A 14,684-nucleotide genomic window follows, 5' to 3' on the forward strand; every position below is an offset into this window, starting at 1 on the left:
ATTTATGTAGAAATTTTAGCATTTGCACAAGGAGCGATGGTAATAATCGGGTGTTAGATAAAGATTAGCTAATATGTTTAAAGTCCCCAAGAAGTCAAAACTAACCACATGATTTTGTTAGCTCACATTGCTAGTTTTGTTGTAAACAATTCATCTGTGCATGTTTTTAAAAAAAAATAAAAAAATAACTAAATTGTTTGCACTTATCTTTAATTAAAATCTGAAAATGCACTTCCTGTTTTTTGTTTTGTTTGTTTGTTTGTTTGTTTTTCTTTCTTTTTTCCAGTTCAATTGTAAGATTACGTATATCTTAGGAATTGGGAATAGCTAACATATTTAATCAAGCTGTTGCAACTGTCAGTTTTGACAAAAAGCAGAAATGGTGAGAATGAGGAGTCTGTAAGGTTGTGATAACTCTCCCCAAACACTTTTCCTCGTCTTTCTGAATGAAATTCCTACTTTACTACATCCATTCAGCTCGTAATAGAAAAACAAGCCACGCCGACTTGTATCATTTAATATTCAATTTTTATAGGAACTGCATCACAATATGAAAAAAATTACGGTCGCAGCTTCCAGTTCATGGGGACTTCAAGATAAAAATTTATTGGTTAATGGGATTAAAAAAAAAAATAAATGGTTATTTAAAAAAAATATATATATGTATGTATATGTGTGTGTGTGTCATGTATATATAAAAAAAACTGTCAAAAAAAAAAACTGTCCTCTTAATTACCGTCATTCATTTTAAAAAGCACCCGGTCCATTTTATTTGTATACGTTTTACTCGAACGCATAAACTCTACAGGAGCCTGACAGTTGGATGTGAAGCTAACATTAATCAGATTCACTCTAGTAAACTTTATCCATGTTAGCACGTCACGTTTGATGTGGTAATTTCACAATAGGAATACACAGACACAGGTTCGAAGACTCGTTCTCGCCACCTACACTGCAATTTGGCCAGGTATACATCCATACTAAAATATCAAGGTGAAAGTCATGAATTAAATTAAAATGCAAACATCTCATAAAAAAACATCCCATAATGTAAATAAGTTGCCATTTAATAAGAATATGTATATAACTTAATTTTGACAAAAATGTCAGATAGAACCTTATAATTCTAAAAAAAAACGATATAATTTTTTTTTATTGTTTTTGAGAAGATATATCAGAATTGATGCAATATTTGATTGCATTTGATTTTGTGATTTTACCACGGTGTTAAACATTGCCACAGAGTAAAAGGAAATGTAATGTTTAATGTAAAAAAATTAATTTATGAGCTCTTTGCCAATAGTAATGAGATCATTTGAAGCAAAGATAGCTGAGCAAAAATAGCCTAATACATCCGCTGCTTTATCCAAGAGTGTATTTGTAGCTGAGAATCAATATGAAATGACTTAACAGAATTTAATATCAAAATCAGAATGTAATCTACCTGGATAGTAACTTGAATGTTACTGAGCCATCCATCAATAATTTATTCAGTAAACAGGAAGGCCATTTGCAAGGAAAATGTGTGCAGGTAACAAAAACTCATTAGGCTCATAAGCCAGCACTAATCAATACATTCAAATAAAATCGTTCAAAATGTCCCACTAAAGAGAAACGAGATGAAAAGACGAGGTTTCCATCATGACCCTGAAACCTCTGTGCAAAGAATTTTTTTTATATGTTTCCATGACAACTGAGAACTGATGGCATGGGAAGATAGTAGCACCATGTGCAGCAAGAACGGCTTCCATGATATAGAAAGATAAGCATGTTAGAAAGGAAAAAAAAAAAAAGAACAGCCGAGAAAGAAAAGTAGGGCAAATAAAGAGCTAGGTATAATAAGTGCGCTACAGACGTCTCATGTCGCCCCACAATGGCAGCACTCGCGCCAAACAGGTCTGTCAATTCACTGCTAAATTTCCCAAAGGGCTTTGCAACAGCGCTCGGCACTTCCAGGCCCCTGGTGTGCGTGGAGCGTCGTCTGCTCAACCTGAATTTACCAATGACGAACAGTGTGCAAACTAGGTCACGGGGTACGGTCAGCACCTGATGACTCCCCTGATAGTATGAGCGGGATAAAAATGCAGGTTTTGTGGCAGCTTGATAGCTGTGTTTCTAACCTCCTGTCGCCTCACCGTAAGACTTTTGCCATTTTGTGGCGCATTATACACTCAGGAGGTGTCAAAAGATTTATACAGATGAAATGTAAGCAAGCTCAGTGAAAGTTTCAAAAAAGCTGCAATTTAACAAAAAAGGACATCTGGAACACATTTGTAGGTTTAGTGTGCTCATGAGGGAGTGTTGGGCTACTTTAAAAATGTATCATTTAGAAGCTTAAGGATGGTAAGTTTTGAAAGAATCCTCATAAAAATATGCTATTATCATTTTGCTATAACTTGTAATTTAATAACTGATTATTTTTACCAGAGAATGTACTCAATGGCATTGAAAGTGTAATAATTCTGACTAAAACTTATAACCAGACTGTATTTATGACATCAGCAACTGTACAACAAAAGTTGAACACAACGCTGTAAAGAAATAATAGAAAAGAATTATGAATACTCAATATTCAATTATCCTGTACAATATTAAAACTCCTTTGCACAATGTGCAGTATAGCTATTAGGCATTATCAGAACACTAAACACTCAGTGATGCCCAATGCTTAATTTGTAAATGAATTCCTGAAACAAAACCGGAAAAAAAGTCACCGTTACTAACGTTCACCACACAACTTCACTTTCCTGGAACATGGTGTCATTAAACGGTGACAGCGCGAAAAAGAAAAAGCGCATCACATTTCTGAACAGTTTTTAATTATTTTGTACTATATAACAATATAGGTCAGTCATTGTTAATAAAAACATGCATCTAAAAACAATAACCGTATAATAAAAAAAATCACTATTCATTTCACTTCACTATTATTTATTCATTCATTTATTTTCTTTTCGGCTTAGTCCCTTTATTAATCTGGGGTCGCCACAGTGAAATGAACTGCCAACTTATCCAGCATAAGTTTTACGCAGTGGATGCCTTTCCAGCCGCAACATATCACTGCGAAACTCCCATATACACTTATTCACACACACACACACACACACACACACACACACACGCATGCACTACGGTCAATTTTAGCATACCCAATTCACCTGTACCACGTCTTTGGACTTGTGGGGGAAACCGGGACACCCGGAGGAAACCCACGCGAACACGGAGAGAATATGCAAACTCCACACAGAAAAGCCAACTGACCCAGCCGAGGCTCGAACCACCGACCTTCTTGCTGTGAGGCAAACGTGCTACCCACTGCGCCACCCCACTTCACTATATGTGCCAAGTAAAAAGAAAAAAAATACTTAAATGACTCACTGAGTCTAATCTTCAAGACGAGCCCACAGTTACCTCTCCCGTCATGTTTTCTGGCTGACTTGAGCTTGCTTTGCTTCTGTCTCCTGCTATCCTGATTCAGGGACGCAGTTCTTTCTTCGCGAGATCTCGTTTGATCAGGCACATTTACTCGTAGTTTTAAAAAAAAAAGAAAAGATGCTTGACTGCCTCTTTGCCATTTTAAAAACACAAATATTAAGTTGGCCACCAATGCCATTATTTATTTTTGCTGCTCACTGCAAACCAGCAAGAGTGATTATAAACGTAAGAAAGATGATTGAATGAAAATATTGTTGAGGGACAATAGTCAAACGTGGCTTGTTAATGCCAGATCCATAAAATAAATACCGGAACAAAAAACACGAATATCTGAGATTTTCCAGAACAGGATCCGGCAAGATCTGGCTCAAATTAAGCACTGGAGATGCATAAAAATTGAAAAAGTAAAATAAAATAAAAAGAATGCTACAGAGCCATGATATATGAACTTAATATTAGGAAGGAAAATATTACATGAATGGATAGTTTTTCATGTTGGTGGAGGAATTAATGGTTAATACAATACTTTATTAATCATAATTAATTTTCAGAGTGTTAAAGCCAGATAGGTAAGTGTATAAATCCTCATTCGTTGACAGAAAATAGGACAAAAACAAATGGACAATAGGATAGCCTATGGAACTGCGCATTTCTTTAACTCTTTCTGATTGAATTGCAATTTAATAATGTGCACATTGTGCAAAGCTTTTTTGAGAATGCTAATGATGAAAAGCCCTACACAAACAAACTTGAACAAGATACTACACTACTTCATTTCTTCCCAAGAATTTTCATTTTTCATGAAATGTGTAGGTAACAGTACCTGAATAAACAGTAACCTTTTTAAATTACATTACGTCATTCTAAGTATCCTTTTTCATCCCAAGGCTGGCTTCATCACATTGCTGAATAGATCAAATTACACCTTCATGAGACCTGTAACTGTAAATGCCTGACCATAATAGATAAGATAATACATTAGCCATGAACTAGCAGGGTGGCTAGCAGAGAAGCATTATAATCATTGGAAGGCCATTCTCCAGGTCATTTCTCTAATCTCCTGCTGGTGAAAAGGGCTTGATGAGGGTTATTCAGCGGTGGAATGACAGAGACAAACAATTTTCCTTTGAGATGGTCAATAATACTGCTTCTATTTGTACCCATGTACTACTAGCATAGCATTTTTAGCCATACATTCACTTGAACTCCGCTTCACTCTTTGTGTTTTTTAATGAGCACTACTTAAAATGTTTTACTCATAGGGACATAAATTCTTCGTTTAAATTAATTTAGTGATGAAAAGTAACAGGAAACATTCTCATGTGAGAGGAACAGAGCATTAAATGCCTGTACTTTCTTTCAATAGCGTTTGGATTCCCTTTCCATATCTATATAGGGAACTCTTCTCTCAGTCTCTTTTACTTGCTTGATCTCAATGCAAACTGACAGCTATCTTCTCTCTGTTTCTCTCTTCCCTGAAGCACAGTAGCGTGTTGCTAAAGGTGACCCAGCCTGAAATCAATAGGTGCTGCCTGAATTAGTCAGAGACATACGAGGTGGTGTGTAAGGCGAGAGTCAGCAAAGCTATCAGCGCAAACAAATGCCGTGATCGTTCTCTCATCCTCTCATTTTATGTGTCCGGGAAACCACTGAGTGACGCCATCTGAAAGTTAAAGGGATAGTTCACGCAAAAATGCTGTCAATCAATTTGAATTTTTTTTATTGTTTTGTTGGCGTTTTTTTTTTTTTTTTTTAAAGAAGATATATTGAAGAATGTTGGAAACCATTGACATTCAGAGTAGGAAAACGAAATACAAAGGAAGTCAGTGGTTATGTTTCCACATTCTTCAACATCTTTTCTTTGGTGTTCAACAGAACAAAATCAAAAGTGAGCAAATCATGACAAAACTTACATTTTTGGGTGAAATATCCCAAAACGGTCCAAAATTGGATATTCTGCTTTAATGTTTTCTCGTGCTCAAATCCATTCAAAAACAGTATGACTTGCTTTTTGTTTTAGAAACAAAAACGACAACATTTTGAAGAACAAGGGGAACCAAACACCTTTGTGGAGGCTTCAATGGCACAGAGAAAAACATATAAGTAATGAGAGACATGTTAAAATATCTTGTTTTACATTCCAAAAAACAGTCACCTATGTTTGGAATGACACGATGCTGAGTAAATGATGACATTTTCTTTGGATGAACCATCGAAAAAGTCACGACTCAGTATGAAACAGCAAAAGATGCATTTACATTTATTTCAAAGAAAGAAAAAATTGATGGATGGATGGATAAGTGGAATATTGATTATAAATATGATGGATGAACGGAAGAGCAAATATATTGATGGATGGTTGGACGGACGGATGGATGGGTAAATATATTGATTATAAATATGGTGGATGGATGGATGGATGGATGGATGGATGGATGGATGGATGGATGGATGGACAGACGGAAGGACAAATATATTGATTATAAATATGGTGGATGGGAGGATGGATGTACAGAGGGAATTGCAAATATATTGATTATGAATATGGATGGATGGGTAAATATATTGATTATAAATATGGTGGATGGGAGGATGGATGTACAGAGGGAATTGCAAATATATTGATTATGAATATGGATGGATGGGTAAATATATTGATTATAAATATGGTGGATGGGAGGATGGATGTACAGAGGGAATTGCAAATATATTGATTATGAATACGATGGATGGATAGGAGGAGAAATAGAGAAATATATTGATTATAAATACGATGGATGAATGGATAGACAGACAGAGGTAATAATGGACAGACAAATATATTTATTATTGGACAGACAGACGGACAAATATACTGATTTTAAATACAATGGATGGATTGACGAATGAAAGGAAGGACAGACAAATATATTGATTATAAATATGATGAATGGACGGACAGATGGACAGACGGAAGAACGGAAGGAAAAATAAATTGATTATAAATAATGTGGATGGATGGATGTGCAAATATATTGATTATAAAAATGAGGGCTGAATGAATGGATGTACAAATATATTGATTATAAATACGATGGATAAATAGACAGACAGAGGGATGGACGGATAAATATATTGATTTCAAATATGAAGGATGGTTGAACAGACAAAGGACAAATATATTTATTATAAATACAATGGACAGGTGGACAGATGAAAGGACAGAGGGACAGACAAATATATTGATTATAAATATAATGGACAGGTGGACAAATGAAAGGACAGACAGATGAAAGGAAAGAGGAACAGACAAATATATTGATTATAAATACGATGGATGGACAGACAGAAGGACGGACGGACAAATGTATTGATTAAAAATATAATGGATGGATGTACGGACAAATATATTGATTATAAATATGATGGATGGATGGATGGATGGAAGAACAAAATAATAAAATACAGAAAGATAGATACAACACAATGGTAGAAGACAGACCATTAGACTGATTGATAGACAATATGTATAGAAAGATTAGTAGATAGAAGGATGGATAAAACATTAGACAAAACATTAGATATTACGATAGATCAATTGAAAAATAGATTGAATGTATGGTAGAATGAACATTAAAAAGAGACAGACAGAAAGACAAACAGACAGACAGATGGATAGATGAAGACCAGAAGGAGTAAGTGTGTTGTGTTGTAGGGTTGTGTTGATTATCTTTGTATCTACGCTGTGACTTCAATTGATCCTGTTCCTATTATACAGAATTTAATTTAGCATATGATTTATTATGAAAATTGCTTCAACCTGAATTTCAACAGCTTATTTACAACCACAAATTATCAGCTGCTGTTTGCAGGTGCAACTTAATGATCCCACACACACTCTCTTTTTTCACACACACACTAAACAAGCAGCAGAGATGAAAAAGACATGTATATATTCTAGCGGATCTGATTCATCCTGGATATAATGACAGAACATTACCTTCTTCCTTTTTTAAACATACCATTCTTTCACCTCAGTCAGACAGAAAATGTATAATAAGAGCCTAATAGGAGCCACTGTGGCAAACCAAAACAAGGCTTTACCTTCAGATATGAAGAGCTGCAAAATGATCACGAGTCACGTAGAGGCACAAGGGGTTTTGACCCAGTTTACTTCCCCCAAACGTGAAGTAAAAATGAATGAATAAATAAATAAGAGGAAGGGGGCTGGGCTGTGTGTGTTTGGTGAACTCTGCTCACGGCATTGTTAATGATTAATGCCGCTCTTCTTAAGGGCAGCTGCTTCCTGTGTGTGATATCACTGTATGCAAGTGACGCAAGTGCAACTCAATTACACAGCACAACAAACTCTCAAATGCGCACCCATTTACTGGAATAGAATCAAGAGCCACCAACAAATAAATAAAGCTGAACAGCCAATAACACAAACAGACAAGAACGCACGTATAAAGATGCTCAAAGACATTTGAAAAGTGAGCCATCAATAAGGCAAGCAATCAGTCGTGACCTTGCAGCAAATGTAAGCTTTGCTCTCTTCGTTTGACAGAACGCAGGCTCAGGCTTCGCACGCGCATCACATACTCCAAATAGATGAACGATACAGCTCTACACGCACACAGACGCACCTCATTTAACAGCCATCACACGAAAACATCCTAAATTAGACTCTCCAGCGCCAACACACTGACTGGCTATTTTACAACACGCATTATATCATGGTCAAAATTGATCAGGACGCAAACAGTAAAATGGCATCGCTCTGTTATCTAAATGTAAATAAGCCCTCATCTGCCAGCATTGGCCCCAAGTGAGCACTAAAATGTTCATTTCATAGAAAAATCTATTATTTTATGATTAAGCTTTGCTTTTTAATCCTAAAATGTTGCCTTGTTTTGAAATCTGTAATTTGGTGGCATTGAGAGCATGAGTGCATTAATAAAAGATTGACCACATTTAAAATGTCAGCACCACCTCTTTGGTATTCAGCAATGTTGTGCAATCAGCCATGGCGAGGGAATAACAAAGAAGTAGAATGGATGATATAATTCAATTTCAAAGATCACCTACAACTTCATTGAGGAATGGTCATGGCGTAGCGGCATCTGCCATGCGTTTGGGTCCCCTTTAAACATTTCCTTGTGCTCTGTTCTTTTTGTGTTGTGAGAAAATATAGCAAGTTTCCGTAAATTGTTTGTAATGTAAGAAAAAGCAGCCGGTTTCATTAATTTGTTTGCGTTGTGCATTTTTTAATGTTTTTGCGTTGTGAGGATTTGCAGCATGTGTGCTGTCAAATGGATGAAGCTCTTTTAACAATTTGCTGACGTTTTTTGTAATTGCATGGTGTTTTCTTAATTTGCAGCACACTGGTGCTCCACAGGGCTGTGTTCTCAGCCCACTCCTGCACTCCCTTTACACACGACTGTACAGCCAAACACAGCTCCAACGTCATCGTTAAATTTGCTGATGACACAACGGTGGTGGGCCTAATCACCAATAATGATGAGACGGCCTACAGAGAGGAGGTGCATACTCTGGCACTGTGGTGTGAGGAAAACAGCAGTTCCGCAGCATCAGGTCACGCACCAGCCGACTGAAGGAAAGCTTCTTCCCTCAGACTATTAGGCTGATGAACACTTAACACCTCACACAGACTCTTACATACCCCTCACCATCACCATGCACACCATCAATATGTAGCATGCACTGTACTTTTACAGCTTCATACTTGAAACAACACTGTCTACAACTTTGTGGACACCTATTCGTTGTACATATCGCTGTCATTTTTTTACATTGTCCTTTTTTTTGGGAGTATGCTGTTGTATTTTGCACTGTCTGTATTTTGTACTGTCTAGAGCCAGCACCTAAACTTTTTACTCATCATCCGCTTGTTAAATGTGACATCACGCGGAGCGGCTTCCGGGTCCAAGCGCTCTATTCAACTGAATGGGGAGATTCATGAAATGGTAATAATAAACGTTTACAAAGCGATTTAATACTTTCGAAAGTCACGATCGCAATATATATGTCCATGCCTAATATCCGATGGCCAGAAAGTGATTCATTGTTTTATAAATTGTTAAAATTTTGGTATTTGTTATGCAGCAAGCCCAGAGATTGTTGTGTACACTATGACTTTATGTAAAATTAACTTTAATGTGTGATGGGAATAAAACGCAATCATAAACGAATGATTTCTCCACTCAAATGAATGGCGGCTTGGACCCGGAAACAGTATACATACGTCACAAACACGTCACCACTTAACAAGCAGATAGCACATGTGCTGCTTATGATGTGGCAATTGATTTGATTTGTTAAGCTCTCTCTGCCAGCATACCTCTGGCCTTCAGAGATTTACTACTGATCACAGAGCCATGCTCTCCCATAAAGATGTGCATGAGAATCACAGCTTTTGCTAAAACCTTTAATCTCGATTTACACTAATCTAATCTATTTTCTACATCTATACACTAATCACGCAGCACTAATAAACAACTGAAAAATCACATCTATTTTTCAACATGACACACGGAACCTTCTTTAAGGGCCCTGTCACACTGATTCAAATATAGTTCAGGTAAGTCAATGAAATGTGGACGGGTTTTGGGTTCTGTCAGGCATGGTCTGTTTAGAGCCTGGCACATGTCGAGAGCCAGAAACCACACTGTATGTCAGCATTGAACTCCCAGGAGGTGAGGCGGCAGAGTGCTGAATGGCGCTGTTTGTGAGACTGGATGGGTGGGATTGGAGTGCAAATGTGTGTGTGCGCTGAGGGCTGTGTAGTGTTGTGGACACTTGCTGAGTGTGCGTCCCCCACTGAGTCTGACAGCAGCAACTCAGACTATGCCTGCCTGATGAGTGAAAACAGAGCCCGAAAAAGCACAGAAAGCTAAAACCACAGTGAAGCAAATGAAAAATACCCAACCCTTTCAGACGGCAAGGTTGAATGCTTCATAAAGAGAGTTTGCTCTGCATTGTACGGCACTACATAAGCACCTATGTATGACACATGTACAACAAAGGCGTAACATAAGATTTGTAAAGTGCAGAACAGGCAAGTGAGCGCTTTGTTTTCATCACAAAGAGCAGCCATCCTCTCACCCGTCCTGTCCTGCCGTTACGCCTCAGACATATTTAGAACCGCCGGAAGGGAAGAAGAGCCAGAGTATCATTTTCCAACCAGTGTGTAATTCAGAGACCCTTTATGTGTTTTGTGCTTTACTCTATGAGAGAGAGAGAGAGAGAGAGAGAGAGAGAGAGAGTCAAAGACTTTAGCCCATCTGTCAGTCTCTTTTCTTGAATATGTCCATGTAATTCCGTTTTATTACTCCCAAAGGGAAGAAAGGATGAAAGGGGGAAAAAGAAAGCGTGAAGGAAAAAGACTGAAAGGAAATGGGTGCATGTGTATGAAACCTTATGAAATGAAAGAATGAGATAAAGAGAGGAATGTTCGCTAATAAGTACTTGGATAAGTGTCAATGTAGGCTACAGGGAATGAAAGAAAAGGAAGAAAGGAAGGAACAGATGTAAAGAGGTAGATTAAAAGTAACCGGTACTGTATAAAGTCTAGCAGAGTTAAAAATGAGCACCGGAGCCACGGCTGAGCTCTTAACATATATTAATGAAAAATTAAACTAGACATCTAAATAACAATCATGATACTAATATTTGAAACTAATTTAGTAGTAGTAGTAGTAGTAGTAGTAGTAGTAGTAATAATAATAATAATTATTATTATTATAATTATTATTATTATTATTATTTGCATTGCACTTTTCCTAGATACATGCAACTTAAAGTGCTTCACAAACAAACAAGTATTAAAAAAACATCAATATCAGGGTAATATATAAAAAAATGGATAGACAAATACAAAAAAAACAAAAAAAAATGTATAAACCAATAGAGCAAAATAAACAACAAATATATAGTCAGATAAATGCATACATGTACACATATATGCATATATTTACACACAACCACAGTAGTACTTACACGTGTATACATAAATGGCAAAACAATATGTCACCCAATATATTGTGCATTCCTAGATGACAATTTTGTCTTTGTAGAATATCATATTGTGCTTCTAATGTACAAATAAACAGCAAAAAACATATAATCTAATATCAATTAGAATAGTTTGAAACAACTTCAACATTAGTTAGATTAGATAGACAGTTAAAAAATTATACATATATATATATATATATATATATATATATATATATATATATATATATATATATATATATATATATATATATATATATATATATATATTCTTCAGTGTCCCTGTATCTGTGGTTACACTTACTAAACAACGGTGAGTTGAGTGAACTGATGACCTTTATGGCCAATTTTTGTTGAGCACTTGAACACAATGGCAAATCAGCGCTGTTTAAGAACGTGCTCAACACCGCTCAAATGTTCATGGGAAATAGACGTTTTTAAAATTTCATGACTGATTGGTATCGAATTCCAGTATCGTGACAACCCTACTATCAGGGCTGCACAATATATTGTTTCAGCATTAAAATCACAAAGTGCGTGTCTGCAATAGTCACATTGCACAATATGCAATGCTAAGTTCTGATTATAGTGGATCAACACAACAATTGACAATACATGAGTCATTGTAAAGTAGAACAATAACAGAGCGAAACTTAAGCATTTGCATGTGTTTTAAAGGCATTTCAAGAGTGTTTAATGGGCACAAAAATGTACAACCTTTGTAACTTTCATGAAGTATCATTTTACTTAATTATTAATACAATGAGAACTATATAGTGTTATTTTACATTTCATCATTCAATTTCTGTACATGAACACTCTCGAAACCATAAGACACTGTTTCTTTTACTTTTTTCTTTGCTCTATTGAAATTATTCTTGCTTGCAATCTGATATATATATATAACAATGTATATTTTTCCAATTTTTCCAATATCGTGCAGCCCTAATATTATACAACAGTGCTGTCCTGTTCTCAAATCTGATTGGCTAATAGTCATGCAATATTCCCTTAATAACAACACTCATACAGCCTCCTCACCCCTCTGTATTACTCCGCCCAAATGGAGTGACAGCAGATCAATAAACTCACTAGTTTGACAAATATTGCAACTGTTCGACAACATAATGTACATTTGAGGCCTTTTTAGATGAGAATGTAGTCGTTTAGATTGTAACTATTATTTAAAAGGATAGTACCTATTTTAAAATATTTATCATTTCAAAGATACAGAGCATTGGCATTCATAAGTCTGTACTGAGCAGAGCAAAGACAGTTAAGGTTCAGCCACAAGATGGTGAAACCACATAATAAGCCTTCAGAGAAGAAAACCAAACTACAGCTGATCAAATCATTATTAAACTGATGAGTCCATCTCTCTCCTTTGTATGTTTTAGTGCTGTATTTATACCATATAATTGTAGTGTATTGAGTGTGAGATGGGACTCGTATATTAGGAATGTATGTATTTTGAGTTGGCCACTCTTTGTATAACTCAGAGTTACTTTTTGGTTGGCCATCTGTTTGTTTCTAATGAGTCTCCTGTTTACATTACTGCAGACTAGTTCAGTAAAAATTCAGTTCATGTGTTTAGCACTGTTCGTTATCGCAAACAAAACAGTAACCTACTAGTGTTTGCGTTGCTTTGGCTTTTTTGGGGTTAAATACTGTGATCTTTTTGCAACAAAGAAATACTGAGAAATGTCTCTAGACTGATGGCATTTCATCCCGTTCAGCCTTATAATCTTAAAATGTCAGCAAAATCACCTGCTTTGTCATCACTTTAGATATTACGCTAGAGAATCATTCAAATACTAGCTTTAAAGTGACGTTGGTATATTAGTAACAGACTAGTATACTGTTGTATAAACGCAATATCACACTCTTAACAGTGTGAGCAATAAACATTCACACTCCATTGACATAACTTCAATCAAACACACTGTTGTAACAAATTGATTTGATTAATTTGTATAATTAGTTAATATTAATACAATTGATCCATCTTAATCAATTAATCAAAATCTAACCTATAATTACCGTCACATGCTCTGTCACAGCCTGATGGAGCTCATGTAGTTATGTCATGCAAGTTCATAATGATAGCTCATAATATTTCATCCATCAGCTACATCAGCTGTCATCTAATTTTTGAAGGAATAAAACTGTAAAATAAGAATATAAGCAAAATGCACTACAGTGTCACCAGCTGTCCTGAGATAGCCGGACTCTGTTAGTGACCAGCCTGTCTGTTCTGGCAGACAGATAAATGGGCACTGTCACAATGGTGCAGCCTCTCTCCACCCCATATGACAGCACATTCGTCAATCTCACAGAGGCCGACATCAAATTATCCAAATTAAAACAGGCTTAGTGTGGCATCTGGCCTCATCCCTAAGGACCCCAGAACAGCTGAGCTCAAAGCAGACCTTCAAAAAGACGTCATGTCCCCCTCGTAAAGCCATAACCACATCACACTATACTATGGTACGATGCCAGCATTAATCAGGATTAAAGGTCAAAAGTCAAGTAAGTGCATATGGCTCATTCAGAGCAGTTTGTACGATATCGCATGACAGACTACTCTACATTCACATATCAGGGCTTCACATATAGTTCAACATCAAACACGCTATCTGACAAAGCTTTGAAACACTTATGGGAGAGATGGAGGAAGTCAGATCTGAAAGCAAAATACAGCCTTTTGTGTGCGCACTATCATTTCCTGAAAGTCGGACAGAAAAACGCTCACGGATTTGTGCAAAAGTTACTGTTATCGCAACAATGGTTTTAAAGGGTTGTATTTGGAGAGCCATTTCACAGAACATCAGCTGATGGGATTTCTTTTTAAAAGGAACAAGTCTGCATGTATAGACATTTTTATAGACAGACAGACCAGATAGACAGGCTGACAGACAGAAAAAAATGGACAGATATAAAGGTTGGATGAATGGATATATAAAATAGAAAGAAAGAAAATTTGCAAAATGGGGTAAACAAAACAGGGCAAGTGCAGATAGAAACTTCTGAATCTAAAAAGTCATTTTTCGTTTGGAATTTTAAAGTTCAATTTGGCAGATCATTAATTGAATACATTCAGTCTGCTTAATAATTTAATTTAAAAAAATAATAAAATTGGTATTGTAACAATATGTTGATGTTTGAGAAAGTTTTTTTTTTTTTTTTTGCTTTCTATTTTTTTAGGATGAATATTTTGTTCAAATTAAGCATAC

The 14,684-nt window shown here is 36.1% G+C and overlaps 1 protein-coding gene across 1 annotated transcript in view; it reads right to left on the minus strand.

Moving 5' to 3' along the window:
* The window catches only part of spsb4a (splA/ryanodine receptor domain and SOCS box containing 4a), a 135,914-nt gene that overhangs the window by 119,907 nt on the left and 1,323 nt on the right, over positions 1–14,684 (minus strand). The window lies entirely within an intron of this gene.

Source organism: Danio rerio, chromosome 2 (genome assembly GCF_052040795.2).
Source record: "Danio rerio strain M-AB ecotype USA chromosome 2, GRCz13ab, whole genome shotgun sequence".
NCBI classification, from domain to species: domain Eukaryota; kingdom Metazoa; phylum Chordata; class Actinopteri; order Cypriniformes; family Danionidae; genus Danio; species Danio rerio.